The sequence below is a fragment of the Artibeus jamaicensis genome, unplaced genomic scaffold (assembly GCF_021234435.1).
Source record: "Artibeus jamaicensis isolate MK-2021 breed Jamaican fruit bat unplaced genomic scaffold, CSHL_Jam_final scaffold_916, whole genome shotgun sequence".
Taxonomy (NCBI): domain Eukaryota; kingdom Metazoa; phylum Chordata; class Mammalia; order Chiroptera; family Phyllostomidae; genus Artibeus; species Artibeus jamaicensis.
This window is the reverse complement of record NW_026522059.1, coordinates 2,196,071-2,211,342: the sequence shown is the minus strand read 5'-3', so window position 1 is coordinate 2,211,342 and position 15,272 is coordinate 2,196,071. Positions and strand designations below refer to the sequence as shown.

The 15,272-nt window shown below is 61.2% G+C and overlaps 1 protein-coding gene across 3 annotated transcripts in view; it reads right to left on the bottom strand.

Moving 5' to 3' along the window:
- TRAPPC9 (trafficking protein particle complex subunit 9) overlaps window positions 1–15,272 on the bottom strand; it is a 219,722-nt gene that overhangs the window by 88,615 nt on the left and 115,835 nt on the right. The gene's annotated exons all lie outside the window — the stretch shown is intronic.

The window sequence follows — 15,272 nt, the reverse complement described above, 5'->3', positions numbered from 1 at the left end:
CAACTTGCTTTTCACCTGGGGCCCAAGACCCAGAAAGGCCCAGACAAGTGCCCTTGGTCCACGCGAAGGCTCTGGTTCAAACGCAGCCCTTCCTGTCACGCCGCACCCCCAAGGGGCCAGGTGGAGCGCACCCTGCTCTGGGCCCCTCCTCCAGGAGGTCAGACCCCACCCGGGGGCCGGGGCAGCAAGCAGATCCAGTCCAGGTTCCTGTCAGTGAGCTGAGGCTGAGAGAAGGTGTCTTGGACTGGCTGCCCTTTTTGGGGGTTTTGGGGGCTGGTTTTCTTCCTTGTCAAAGAGGAAGGAAATGTATCACGAAATCACTGCTTGGGACCCCTGGGGAGCCTGGAACGCAATGTACGTGACGTATCGCTGTACATCTGCTAAATTTCACGGCTGGCGATGACGGCACAGCAGGTCCTCGATGAACACCAATGCATCGCAACCGTGACGAAAGAAGAGCGACCCCCAGCCAAGGCCACTGTCTGTGTGACGCCCGCACACTCTCCCCGAGTCCAGGTGGCCTTTCCCTGGGTGTTCGGGTTCTGCCCTCCTCCCGCAGGTGTGCCCACCAGGTGGCTCGGGCCTGGCGGGGCGGTTCTCACTCATCTGACGCCCGGCGTGCAGAGCAGCTCCCCAGACTCTCACCACCCCTCACGGCAGGCACGTCGTGGGGGGATGGGGGGGAAAGGCTCGTTCCCAGGGGGGAAACTGAGGCCTATGGAGAAGTGACTGATCAAGTACTGCAAAGGCAGCGACAGCAGGATGGGACGTTGGGGCGGGGCTCGCGGTCCCTGAACGGCTGCGTGGCCGGGAGCCCCGCCTGGTCCTGAGCCCGGTACACCTGGCCCCCGTCAGCCAGCCCACACAGGGCCCCCGATCTTCACAACCTCCGTGTGGTCAGCACAGCAGGGCTTCCAGACACACTGACCAGAAGGAAGACTGGGGGTGGGGGCGGTGGTCCTGCAGCTCCAGTCACACACCAGACGCAGGGGGCGCGGCCCAGAGTCCCCACCCACGTCTGTGTGCCCCTCAATCAAGGACACCATCTCATCACCTGTATTCCACGCTAACGAGAGTCTCACAGAACACCCCCCACCTGTCCCCAGCCCTCACTGTCCAGATGTGGAAGCTGGGATACGAGGCAGGCAAACCCCCAAGCCCACGCTGCCATTTAAGGGCAGGGCTGTGGCCAACACTGGGGACACGGGGCTGCTGGCCCCCAGCTTGCCCGCCAGCGTGAGGCCCCCGTGTGACTTGAGGCACTGTGCCCTTCCTGAGCCAAACAGAAAATCAATGCGCTCACTATCAGCGTTGCAGATTTGCCTGAGACAGTGGCTCTGTAAAGGTCACTCGTGCTGCCGGCGGGCTCCTGCTCTTTCAACAGGGGCCCCGTGGAAGGCTCACAAAAAGAATGGTCCGCTTCTGGGGGGAGACAACCCACCACGAGCCCCGACATTTTCCGTCAGGCCTGCCATCGAGCAGGAAGACGAATGTGACCGTGCCCCCTGCACAGCCACCAGGCTCTGCCTCCGTGGCTGAGGAGGCAGAGGTCTCCTGATTGCACCTTCTCCCCACATGCTCAGCAACCTGCAAGACGAGCGCACATCAGAGAGGAGGGTGAGAGCGGCTCTGTCTCCCACCCCCACACCCGGGGGCTCCGGAGGCTGGATGTGGGCAAGCTCAGGGGCGCAGAGTTGCCTGCCATGTCCACCGTGTCTCCCCGACCCGCACTGCGCGGGGCCTCCTGGGGGTCCCGCCCGAACGCTCAGGACGACTCCGGGAGGAAGGGGCCTCTCCACACTGCACTCACCCGAGAGCGAGTGGCTCCTCCCTCAACTCCCTGGCAACAAGGCCCCCAGCACCAGACAGTCCCTGAGCCGGCACAGGACAGTCACACAGGTAAACCATCCACGGGTAAGCGCGAGGGCAGAGAGGCTACCTCTGTGCCAGGGCGTGGAACCAGGCCAGGGCTGCAGAGCAGGGCAGAAAGGGCCAAATGGCCGAGTGTCGGAGAGGCACCTGGGGACCTGCGTCTGCAGCCGGTGGCCTTCGGTCTTCCCACTGGGCAGTCGTGTGCTGGGTCAGCTGGGTCCAAACCCGGAAGTACCTCGTGGATCGCGAAAACCAATGTGGGACCCTTGCAAAGTGCCGAACTGACGCTCCGTGAATATCCCAGCAGTGGCGCATCTGGTGGGGACCGCATGTGTCGGGGTGGCAGGCGCACCCCCGAAAGTCCACGCCCCCACCAGGGAACTGCGGAAGAAGGGGCTTCGCCTCTATGGAAAGCCCACTACGCCGTGGGCAAGGACCTCCATCCTCACACGAAACCCTCCCGAGCCCCCATTCCACGTGTGAGGAAACTGCCCACCGGCCCCTCCTCCAGCCCAGACCGGTCTGAGCAAGAAGCCCAGCTCCCCGCCCTCCGCACTCCACAGTGGCCTGCCCATCCCTGCTCTCCGCCCCGGGGCCCAAGGGCCGGATGTGCTTCGAGGTTCTGGACTGGACCCCGCCCCGCAGAACGACACCCTGAGAGAGCCGGCAGGGCTGGGGCAGGGCTGCGGGGCCACGTCCGGGATGAGAGCGACGGGCCGGTGAAGCAGGCAGTCCCAGACTGACTCCGGGGAAGAGCCAGCATGGAGGCGGCCGCATCCACACGCAGTGGGCGGCACTGCGTGCCGGCTTTTATTTTTCCGAGCACATCACACACAGGGAGCTCTGGGCCAACCCGAGAGCCCACAGGGCGCACTCTATGCCGACCTCTAGGATGCTGCCCCCACTGGGCTTTGCAGGTTCCGGGGTCAGCCCCTGGAATGAGCCGAGATTGAAACCAGTCAGTGAGGACAGGAAACTCATTTCCTTTGCCGAGTCACTTCTCAGAGTCTTTAACGTTAAGGTGCGGGGGTGAGAACAGCCTGGTAGTCTCACTGGGACAACTGGCTTCCACGTGCCCTCCCGCTAAACATCCGTGAGTCCTGGTGTGGACTCCATAACCTACAAGGGAGACTCTGTCCATGTGTCGGCCCTTGGACGCCCTTCACACGCTCTTGGCGTCAGAACGCTGCTCTCCCCTCCGTAAGCCCACCCGTCTGGCTTGCTCTGTGGGAGCTTCCTGGACCCTCGTGGGCCCACGAGGCTCCTCCAGCCGGGGCAGCAGGCACCAGGATGGAGATGGAAAGACGGAATCTGGAGCCACCAGTCGCCCCACAGGGTGGGAGAAGAAGCCTCACAAAGACAAACCAGGCAGGGAGAGCCCTCCTGGGGGAGGGGTGTGGGCAGCGGTGGGCCACTAGCAATGCTGGCCGGGGAGGTCGACAGCGTGGGACGGACTTTTCCTGGCAACGGGAACAGCATTTGCACAGGACAACAAGCCCCGCACAGGATGCCTCGTTCAGGGAGCTGCGCGTCCTTCCACGTGGGCTCCGGCCAGCCCCCGAGGGGTGACAGATGGAAGACGCAGGAATCCCAGGGGGGAGGCCGGGAGACAGCGGCCGGGTGACCAAGGGCCTGCCCCTGTGCAGTCCATTCACAGGCCCCAGGCCCGGGAAAACAGATCTGCCCGCAGCCGTCCACCCTTGTCAATTCTAAAACTGGCGGAGTCGCTCCGGTGCGGGTCTCCACCCACTGACCACTCTTCGTGCGTGGCTCCTGCTCCCCGCTGCTCTTGCCGTCCTGCCAGGTTTCTGCCTCCAGGTGACCGGCTTAGGACCCGGCAGCGAGCTCTAGGTGACCCCTGGCAGCGTCCAGAGCACGCTCGTTGCGAGCCCCTTCTTCCCCGTATGATTACAGCCGCCAAGCCCCCGGAGCTCGGCCTCCCCTCCCCCGCCCGGCGACGCCACCACGCTGCTGGCGCTGCTGCTCCCTGCGGACCTTGGCGGGAGGCCGAGGCGGTCGCGGGCCTCGCCTCGTTTGTCTCTCTCCGAGCAATCGCAGCGCTGTGCTGGGTTTTCATTTTCTCCCCATTATCTGACAACTGTTATTTAAATCATTTTTCCCATTTTCTAGTGGCTCACAGCAGGACAAGTGCGTCACCAATTACTCCGCTGTGGCTGAAGTGGGCCTCTTCCCGGATAAGCTCTCGGAAACCCTGACGCACCCGTGGCACCAGAGAGGCAGGCCAGGCCCTGGGGGCCACTCTCCCTTCCCTTCCCACCCCACCCCCACCCAGGAGCGGTCATCCCTGAGCCTCCAGGTGCGTCCATGGCTCGGCCAGCTCGAGACAGGACCTGAGAGGCAGCAGGGTCCATGCTGCAGGCCAGCGCTGCTCAGTCACCTGCGATGGCCTGCGGAGAGCACACAGACACCCGCCCGCACCCGGGCTGAGACGCCGGGGCAGTCGGTCTGGCGGGCCCGGGCGTTTACCACCCCCGAATGACTCACACCGGACATGAAGCCAGCCGCAGAGGCCTGCAGACACCAAGGAGCTGAGCGGGGTCTCAGAAACAGCGAGGCAGCCCTTCAGTGCCGGGGGCAGATGGGGCCGTCCCCTAGCTCCTGAGAACAGGCCAACTGCCCAGGGGAAGCCTGCCGTCCCCACCCCAGGCTGCTGTGTGGCCCTGAGGTGCCCAGGCACCATCCGAGCAGTCGGGGCTTCGTCCGTGGAGAGGCCAGTCTCTGCCCTCGGGGCCCGCAGGTGAGAGGGGACAGAGAGGTGAACAGAACTCAGGCGGGCGAGGGTGAGCTGTGGGGGCTCCGACCGAGGGCGGCCTCGGGGCCGGGCAGGGAGCCCAGCCCTGACAGGCCGTGACGCTGGCCCGGCAGACAGGGGGCCGGGCTGGCTGCTCAGGGCAGGGCGGCGTCAGGCAGGCGGAGAGGAGGAAGCACCAGGCACGTGCTCGGAGCGCACAGACAGACGCAGAGCAGCAGACAGACTGCCAGCCTGGATGAGCGAGCAGGAGGGCTGAGAAGAGAGGGCCTCGGGGCCTGGCCCTCGACCTGAGAGATGCGCCCTGGGGGCACAGTCCTCACCTGTCCCCTGCCCCATCCCCAAGGCCGCACACTGGTGCTTGGCGCACAGTGGTGCCCAAGGGACACGTGAGGAAGGAACGAGGGTCCTTCAAGGCGCCTCCTCATCGGGCCCCGCACCCCTGCTCTGACGGAGAGCAGCCAGGCCACCGAACACACTCCAGTTCTGACTGCGCACGTGGCACACGTGGCCTCTGCCGCTGCACTCGCCTCTCGCGTCCGCCCAGTGAGTCCTCACAGAGCCTGCGCGAGTCAGCGGCGGTGGTTCGGACTCGGGGAAGGGCCACCTAGGACTCTGTGTGAGGCGGGCTGGAGGTTTCAGCTCCTAGAGTGACAAAGGGCAGAACACACAGGAGGGACAGGCGCTTTAGCTCCACGAACTGGAAAGCGCCTGGCAAACAAGCAGCGGACGACGGTCTCCTGGCGGCAGAGCCTGTATTTGCCACGAGCCCCTGCACGACCGAGAACAGGGTCTGACTGAGCCCCCCGTGGCCGGCACAGGCTCGTCGTCTCCGCACGGGGGGAAGAGCACGCCTGCCCTGCACGTCCCCGGGGCCTCAACGCCGGCAGGAGAACAGGACGGCGGGGGCTGTGCAGGGAAGAGAAGCAGCAGGCGCCTGACCCAGAGTTTTGCAAACACCAGCCAATGTCTGAACTACAGACTCTGGCTCAGGGAACAGGGAACGTCGGCCCTGCGAAGGACCAGACCGGCCCGAGGGTCCCTGGAGGTGAGTTGGCTGCTGGGAGGCGAGCGGTGGCCCCTCTTCTCGACAACAGGAAGGAAGGAGCCCGCTGTCTCCACCCGGCCATCCTCCTCCCCTTGCACTGAGCACAGTCTCCGTGAGTGGGCGAAGCTCCGCCGACAGCAGGGAGCGCTCCGCCAGACGTGCGAGTTTGGTGTCTATGGCCCACACGTCTGGGCGGCCGTGCTATGTACGCCACCGTGACCTGCTCTGCCACGGCACCCGTGGCCCCCTTTCACGTCTGAGAAAGCCTGTGTAGAATCAAAACACTCGCCGCGGGGTCTTCTGATGCAGGCAGCCCCCCGGAGATAGCGTTGACGGGGTGTGGGGGGAGACGCTGGCCCGGGAGGCGCTCCGTCAGCCGCAGCCCAGCGTCCTGGTCTCAAGGGCAATGAGAGTGGAGCGGGCGAGCACTGGGGAGCCTGCCGCTCCCCACTCCCCACCCCGGCACCTGCCCCTCGCACACACCCTCCTGAAAGCTCAGCGGGAGCACCTGGCCCCCCAACCCACCACCCCCACCAGGGAGCACACGGCAGCGGAGACCACCGGGGACGCCCTTCCCCAGGGGGGCCAGGACTCGAGCCCGCCCTCAGGATGCACTCTTACACCCAGTGCAGCCGCAAGGCCGACGCTGCCGAAGAAGGGCAGCGCTGACCAGCAGCAGAGAGACAGGCTGACGGGTGGAGTGGGCATGTGCAGGACCACTTCCAGCGCTGGGAGGGGCTGGGGCCCAGGGGCAGCAGGCTGCAGACAGGGCCATCTCAGCGGGGGGAGCCTGACAGAGGGGGTGGTGCCGTGCGTGTATGTGGGGAAGGGCAGCGAGCTGAACGGAACTGGCGTGGGCTGGCAAGACCCATGGGCTCTGGAAAGCAGGTAAAATGGAAGTTCTCCTTGAGAAAATTACCACCAGAAACGGAGGCTCCACAGGGGACGGAGAGAGGACAGGCGGCTTTGCAGGCAAAGCTGGAGGCGGGCGGCCCCGAGGCCACAGGCACCAAGTTTGACCAGGAGGAGACCACTCCGCCCCCGGCGGGACTGCAAGGGACACTGCAGTCACTGCACATTAAGGCGACGGCTCTCAAGCAGGTGCCCAAGTGACAGGAACCTTTACGTTTGGAGGAGACTTTTGCTGGGGGATTTTATACCATCGTGAATTACATAACTTTCACTGTCAGAAACAGATCCATCATCAATGTTCCTCACCCAAAAGAACAATCAAACTCAGCCGACCTCCTAATGAAGTCAGGCCGACAGATAAAACGAGAGTGGGTGGTCACCTGTATTATGAGATTCTAAATCAAAACAGCCTAATTAGTCCGTGTGTATCTTGCAGGCAGCAATCAGGCCTAATGAGTTTACCGCAAACAGCACTGCTCAGGACACGTGTTCACCCCTTCCTCTCGACGCTTCGTTTGGCACGGCAGCGCGGCTCTGCCTAATAAATTAAATCAGCGCGTTATTAACCACCTGAATTATGCATGGGCCTTTCTCCTGTCAATGTGAATGTCATTATTTAATCTGTGTTGCTATATTAAGTAATTCACCCTTGAGTTTCCCTTGCACACACAATATCTTGAGGATAAAACACATGAAGGGAAAAACAAGATTTTACAATAATGTTGAAAAAATTACTTTCTGAGAGGCACCAGCCGGCTGGCCATGCAGCGTCCAGGCCCAGCACGCACGGAACAGGCTTCCAGCCCAAGCCCAGCTCTCTGGACACCGCGAGGCCCCTGAAGGAGCAGCAGCCGCCTCCCTTCCCGAAGTCCCGGTGCCGGGCACTTCTGCGGAGCGCCGGCATCGCAGGCCTCACGCACGGTGCTCAGGCCGCTGCTCTCCGCCCCACCGCCCTGTGCAGCGCTGGTGCAGAGTCAGAGTTGGACCCCGGCACCCACAGGCCCCGGGCCGTGAACCACTCAGGGCCTGGGTCCAGTCTCCCAAAGAGTCAAGATGATGTCACCCACCTACACCGGCCGGGGTCGGGCTGCTCGGTGGACATGGGCGAGCCAGACACCGCACGCCTCTGTGCTGTGTCCACACGCACACGACTGACGAGTGGACATAACTCCGTGAACTCCGATTACCTGCGTGCGCGCCTTCTAACAGCACATCTCAGATCATCGCCTAGACGGGCCACGGGCCACCCAACACGCCCTGCTGACGGGCACTGAAGCTGCCCTCATACTCACTATACAAAAAAGCGCGGAAGGACATCGTCGCGCACAGCTTCTTCTCCCGCTTTGAACTGATTTGAGACAGAGGCAGGAGCGCGCACGTGCGGCCTTCCGAAGAGGCTGCGCCCGCCTGGACAGGTGGCAGCAACTGTTCATGCACCAGGTTCCACACACCTTTGCTCAGGCTGGGCTCAGTGTAAAAAAACACACGCCTCCATAAATGCACGCAGACAAAACGCACGCGCACAGACATACGGCGGGGCACAGAGACGCAAACTTGTCTTTGGATGATCCACACCTACTCAGTTGTCCCAACAAGGAAGGCGCCAGGACTCACGCCAGACAGCTGGCCCTGCTGCATAATTAGACAAGGGGCTCCTGGAGGCGGGGGACAGTGGGGTCTTACATTGAAACTTGTCGTGGTATCAGAACAGGGCCACGGCTTCTCAAGGCACACCCACAGCTGGCCCAGGAAAACCGACCACCCCCCGGCATCTCACTCCAGCGTGGCCGCAGACCCAGCGCAGACAGACTGTCTGTGGAGTCGCAGAGCCGTGGGTCAAGGCCGTCTGCAGGGCAAGCACGCCTATCGAGCGGGGCTGGAGACACGCCGACAAGTGTCTTCAAGCTGCCATGTGTGTCTGGCCCCTCGGGGTTTCTTGCCCGACATGCCAGGCTGTCTGATGACTCAGGGGGACATGAAGGCTGGCCTTGGTGACAGACACACGAGAGAACTATGGACAAGTCGGTGACCCAGAGCAGCCCCTGAGCCCGGGCCAGGCGCCTCCCAGGCCAGCACCCTAAGCTTCTCCAGGGCCACCTCCCCACCAGCACGTCACCCAGGGCAGCCATCCCGAGGGGAGGCGGTGTTTTCCCTCTGAGGGGACCGATGAGGAGACCAGGGCTCAGACCAGTGGGGCCACTGTCCTGGGCTGGTGCAGCTGCTCGGTGTGGAGTCAGACTCTAATCACGACTGAAAAGGGCAGCAAAGTGAAAACATCATTCAGGACAGATCCTAGGGCCAAGAGTAACGGTAAAACTGTGGGGTTTGGGGAAGAAGCCATCGGGAAATATTTTCCAACCATCGGGGTAGAAAAAGGTCTCAGGAACTAGAAAGAACTGTGGATAAAGGGAAAATATTGTCAAAATAGGTTCACCAAAGTGACAGCTTCCCATAAAGAAGACCATTAAAAGTGAAGACGAACCCCAGGTGACAGCAGCACCGACACCTCGAACTAACACAAACCCCCTAACACCAGGTGTCAGGGACATGTGCCGAGGACCACAGAGCGCCGACCAGGCGAGCCGACCAAAGCCCCAGACAAATGGCAAGGTGTGTTCTGTGGTCACTGAGGACTCACTGAGGACAACTGAAAGGTATCGCTTTCATCGGTCAGAGCTGCTGCACCTCGAAGTGCTGCTTTACGATGTCCCCGCCCGTCAGGGTCAGTCCAGCCCATAAAAAGCCCAGGCCGCCCAGGCCGCCCAGCCAGGGGAGGGGAGACGTGCCCCACACACGTCGAGCACACAAAGCATCAGAAACGAGGCCCCTGAGGGTGAGCATCAGGGTCACACGCAGGCCCCGGGGTCTGCCCCACACCGGCACATTCAAAACCAGCTGGGACACTTCCCTCCCGCCTGCACTCCCGAGGCGCTAAGGCAGCAGAAGCCCACAAAGCCGGCTACGTGACTTCCAGCGCTGCAGCCCAAGCTCCACGAGCTCTGAGCGCCCCGCCGCAGCACCAAACAAGAGCAGTTCTGTGCAGCACTCTGGAGTTCAAGGTGCTCCACCACCATGACCTCTGGGGGTCCTCCCGTCCACGCTGTGAGAGACATGTTGTGACAGACCTGCCGTGTCCGTGGTCACAAATCCTAAACTCTTCTTGGCCGCTAGCCAGGAAAGCCCCTTCCTCCAGGAAGGCAGCCTGCTGGCTCTGGAGGTAGGACTGGGAGTGACTCAGAAGGTAACCGCCCGCACCCAGCAAGGTTACCAGGACCGAACCGTCCTTGCCATCTGTGCCCAACTGCCGCGGCGACTGGCAGACCGGCTGGCCGCCCCCACAACACAGGCCACCTGCCGCTGCTTCTGCCGGCCCCTCCCCTGCCCACCCGCCTCTACGTCTCAGGCCATCGGCCCCCTCACCGCGAGAGTCCGGCTCCCAAGGCCTCTTCTCTATTCTCAGTGTTCACCCCATCACGGTCCAGGTGAGGAGTGAAGTCAGTGGCCACAAAAAGGCACGTGACCCTCTGAAGGACGCTGACGAACCTGAGACCACCCCTCTGTGAGGTCTCCCCACACACACTTTTCTTTTTGAGTTCAGGAAAGATGGTCACACATGTGTTCACTATTCTATTGTAATGAAAGTAAATCTCTATAAACGTGAAGTGGTCCGCAAAAAGTCCTAAAGTGATGAAAAAGGACCAGATGGGACCAGACACAGCTGCCCCCAACCACCATCCGCAGAGTGGACAGAGGCTGGGCCTAGGGCAGGAGCCCTTGAGGGACCACAGAGCAGCCCCCAGGAATCCGCCGCCATGTGTGGTAACAGCTCCGCCTCCCCTGGGGCCACGGGCACCCCCTCGTCCACCTCTGACCACTCGGGCCCAGCCCGGAGCACATCCTCGAAACACGCCCGGGGCAGAGTGAAAGTGAGAGGCTTCACAAGGGAAGGGTGTCATCAGCAGAAAGCAGCAGTGCTCACGTTCTGTGACTCGCAGCTCCCTTATCCGACATTGAGTCCCTCCCCTGCCCATGGGAAAGCCACAGGTCCCTGTCACAGACCCAGCAGCCCCCAGAAGCCACATGTTTTCAGGACAGGGCGGGCCCAGGCCAGTCCTCCTCTAAGAGTGTAAAGGAAGACAGACTCTGAAAACCTCACACTGGACAGTGAAGCATCTTCCAGGAGGAAAAGCATTCAGAGTGAGCCAGGGCCTCGGAGCTCTCTTCAGCAGAAGCCGCCGCCCGTGCCGGCTGTGGCGGCGGGGACGAGGGAGACAGGCAAGGGGAGAGGCAAGTGTCCCTGCGTCCTGATATTCTAATGCATTTTAACAACCTCATTAACATTAACAGGTGGCAGAGACACAAAAGGCAGGAGCAAGGAGTTCAGGAGGACGAGCGGAATTCAGGCGGAATCTGCGAACACTATGAGTCGCCCAGGCCCGGACAAACTGTCATTAGCTTCCCATTTTTCCAGCCTGCCATTCAAACTGATTATTCTACTAGAAATAAAGCTTTTGCAAAAGGTTGTTCAATGTATTCTTTTCTCCTTTTGTTAAACAAAGAAATTCTTATTTAGTTGGCGATTGTGTGCACACCGGTGAAAATCACACACAGTCCAGGCAAGTTCACGTCCGTCGGAGATGGAACAATGCAAAGTCCACGGCTGTAGACTGTGGGGCGAGACGCACGTCCTCTCACTCCGCAGCAGAGGCTCAGCTGGGACCGCTCGTCCAGAAGGCCGCTCGACAGCAGACAACGAGGGACTCAACCGTGTTCCCGCCTCTCACAACGTGATTCTCCGTCTGCGAGTCTGTGCTGAGAACTGCAATCTGGAATGCAGCGTTCGGAAAAAAACGCCTAGAATATTCTGGTAACATCACACAATGGAAAGTCACACAGCATTAAAACGACGTGGACGATAACGTGGCCAGAATGGGAGAGGCCTTCGCACCAACGCCGAGTGAAGAGGCCAGGAGCAGAAACCGGGGTCCGCCCTGCTGAGCGGGTGCGTCTGAGAGTCGGGCTGCCTGCCACTCACTGGCCACGCGGCCTCGGTCACGCCTCTCAGCAGCCTGGTCCGCGGGCCCTGCGCCTGCAAACAAGAGCGAACACCACCCAAGCACCGGCCGCCAGAGCGTGTGGGTTACGCCTCCTCCGGGGCGGGCGCTCCGTGCGCGGCGCTGCCATCACCGCCAGGCTGCTCAGAAGGGAGAGTAACAACACACCACCTCTGGGGGCTGGGCAGGGAGCCACGGTTCATTCTGTCTCCTTCCCACACTTCTTTATTTTTAGCATTTTTCTATAGTAAACACGCTATACTGTTATAATGAAAATAAATCTCTATAAATGTGAAATTGTCCGCTAAAAAACCCCAGATGGAGAAGGCAATAAAGTTATTACATGTACCCTCAGTTTCGACCGCAGCCTTGCTCTGACGGGAACCCGGCAGCGTCTGACCCCCGTACCAGTCACTCGGGGGCCGCATGCCGAGCACACTGCACTTCGGCTTAGGAGCCCGCGGGAGGGCTTTCAGGGCCGCACCCAGGCACCCGGCAGGGCGCCCGCGGCCCCCGTGTCAGCCCGGCCCACCTCCCGGGAGGCAACCCGAGAACCAGACACAGCACGTCACCAGGGCTGATTCTGCCTTCTGGTGTGGCCCTCTGATGGGCGGGCGGGACGAGGACGGAGGAAGGCCCCCGGAGTGAGCAGCACCCAGGAAGCTGGTTCTCAGAAAGACCACACTTCCACCTGAGAGCCCTGGGTCTGGGCTGACACATTAGGGACAAAGACGTCCTCCCTGCCTGGGGGCGCTGGCCGAGCAGGACGAGGAGCCAGGCAGAGCGCCAGGCTCTTCGGGGCCATCGTCCTTTCCTTTCCAAGTCTCACAGTAAGCCCTGAGGTAGGCACACCACTGTTCTTGTCTGGTACAGGTTCGGTCACGTGACCGAGGGGACAGCTGGCCCCGAGGGCTGTGCTCTCTACCCCTTCGCACCACTCGCTCTGTATCTGAATGGCGCACACGCACAGAGGGGGCGCCGTGGTTCCCTCCACACACCTCTGCCCACCGCGCAGCCCGGGACTCCAAGGGGACGGCCCTGCATTCCAGTGCTGCCGACCCCGTGACTGGGGGTCCTCCCAGGCACCCCCCCAGGGCTGCACCCACTGTGACCGTTTCGCACCTCAGGTTCCTCTGCGTGACGTCTGCAGAAATAATGCTGCTGTGCATTTTTTTCAAAAGGTCTGAAACCCACCGGACTCCACTAAAAATAATAAATTTCAACTTCTGTCTTTAACATCCTGATCAAAGATCCGGTTGGCCAAAAAGTCCATGTGGTTGCTTCCATAAGATAAAAGACACTTTTTTCGTTTTCACAAACAACAGTGTTGACAGATATCCTGAGTGTGTCGGCTCTTCCACGACATTGACTCTTCTCAGCCAACGGCTCGATCCGATCGCTGTCAACTCCCGCTGGTCTCCGTGACCCAGGACACCTCCACAGAGAAACCTGCAGCGGGAAACTGCACAGACCGCCGGGACGCGTTCCATCAGTCATAGCGCCTTCTCCACACACTGTGCGCATCTTTCTTTGCATTTTTACCTTCCTTGAAATAATAAAGTATAATATGCTGAAAATGTGGCGTATTTTCTTCCATTTTCAATATTAAAATGGCTGCTCAAAAATTCCCCAAATGTGATGTTTTCTTTAATGCACGCTGATATGACAGCTGCCACAACACAATCTAACAAAATTATTTCAAATGAAGCCCGTCCAGGCCAGGCCCGGGCCCTCGGCCCTCAGCGCTCAGCCACAGGCTCGCCCTCACCTGTCCCCTGCCCGCACCCTGTGTGAGGTCTGTGTGCTTGTCGACACCTATCGTTCATGATGGCCCTGCTGCTCTGTGACACTGGGGCCCAACCCAAGCCAAACACTGCACGAAGGCCGCAGGACACAAGACGGGCTCGGGCTGGGCCAAGGCCGACCACCTGGGCGGGTGTCACAGAGCCATGCTCTGGAGAGGCAGGCAGGCTTTGGGGGCCCCTGGCAGGCCCCCCAAAGCTTCTCACTGGGTCTGCTCACAGGAAGGACCCCTCTGGGATCACCTGCACCTGGGGAGCTGTTCCGCCACCTCTACTGTTTGGGTGTCAAACTAGGACTACCGGGGCGGGTTCTCCTGGCAGGGTGGCGGGAACCTCGCCAGAAAGCCAGGAGAGTGAGTCTCAGCAGATAATTAACTGCCAAGACCCAGGGAAGAGCACAGATGAAAGACGCCACAAAGTCAGCAGTGGGGAAGGGGCTTCAAAGGACTCTGCTCTGTCATCCGCCTGCTGCGCAGTCACAGACAGAGTGGGGCTGGAACCCGCTCTGGCCCAGAGTTGCTCTCCCCAGCGGCCCCCCCGCAGCTGTCAGGCCCCCATGGCTCCAGGACAGAGGTCTGCCCCTTGTCAGTCCAGAAGTCCCTCCACTGTACTCGCAGTGCAGCAGGGGGCACAAAGGCGCCGGGCGGGGACGTGTGCAAGGCGGGGACGTGTTGCAAGGCAGAGCCGTGTGCAGGGCAGAGCGGCGTGGGGCCCAGACACACCTGAGGGCTGCGCCCGGTCTGCAGTCAGGGCCAGGCAGGGCGGGCACAAGGCCCTCAGCCTCCCGGGTTAGAGAGAAGGAAGCGTATTTCTGGGTGCATGTCACGTGCTGGCCCTGTGAGACCCACTCCGGGTAGAACCTGAACTTGATCGCTCACTCGGTATGTGCGAGCTGAACTGGGAAAGGGAAGGGTCCGCAGTTTATCCAGCCCAGTCCCCCACTTCCTCGTAAGGAGACTGAGGAGGCGGGAAACCGACTGCGCAATCATCAGGTGGGCTGCTCGGTCGCCTGCAACGCCAGACGGGAGCCGCCGGCACACATCCCAGCCTGGAGCACTCAGCTCTCGGTGCCCAGCCCTGTCCTCACCCTGGGTCCCGGGCAGCCTCCCTCACAAGGGGGGCAGAGCTCCCCCCATTTTCTGGAGCTACCGTGGATTCTTGTCCCTAAAAAATTGACTGCCGGCACCAAGCTTCCATGCCCACTGAACTCACAGCAGTTTCCGTGCCCTGAGAGGGAAAGCCCCTGAGGCCTGCGCACACACCCCTTGCTCGGAACAGCCTCCCTCCTGAAGCCCCACGCCGCCCCGCACACCTCCTGAGTCCATCAGAGCCACGCCTTCCTGCAGTGTCTCTGTCTCTCTCGTCCCCTGTGGTGTCCCCAGGGCCTAGGACAGCACCAGGCGCAGAGCAGACCCTCCGCCAACACCCACGGACTTCATCTTTTGCTTCAAGCAGAGCAGCCCTGCATGTGGTCACCCTGCAGCTGGGCTCTGGGGTGGTCTCACTGAACCAGAGCCCACGGCTAAGAATAAGGCTGAAACACTAACCACAGAGCAGGGGCTTCTGTCTTTATTTCAAGGAATCCTTTTGCTTTACTGGAAGAAGCACAACGGAAATGGAGTTTCCAAACACCAACACTGAGGTGATGAATGGCTTCCCAAAACACTGTGCTTTTCCTTCTCAAGTCTGAAACCCGCTACGTGGGGGGAGCGGCGCAGCACAAGCCGGGGCAGGTGAGGCTGCAGAGAGGCCCTCCCAGGGAAGGGCCCGCACAGAGCCTTCAGGGGATGGCCGAGCGACCCAGGCGGCTCTGA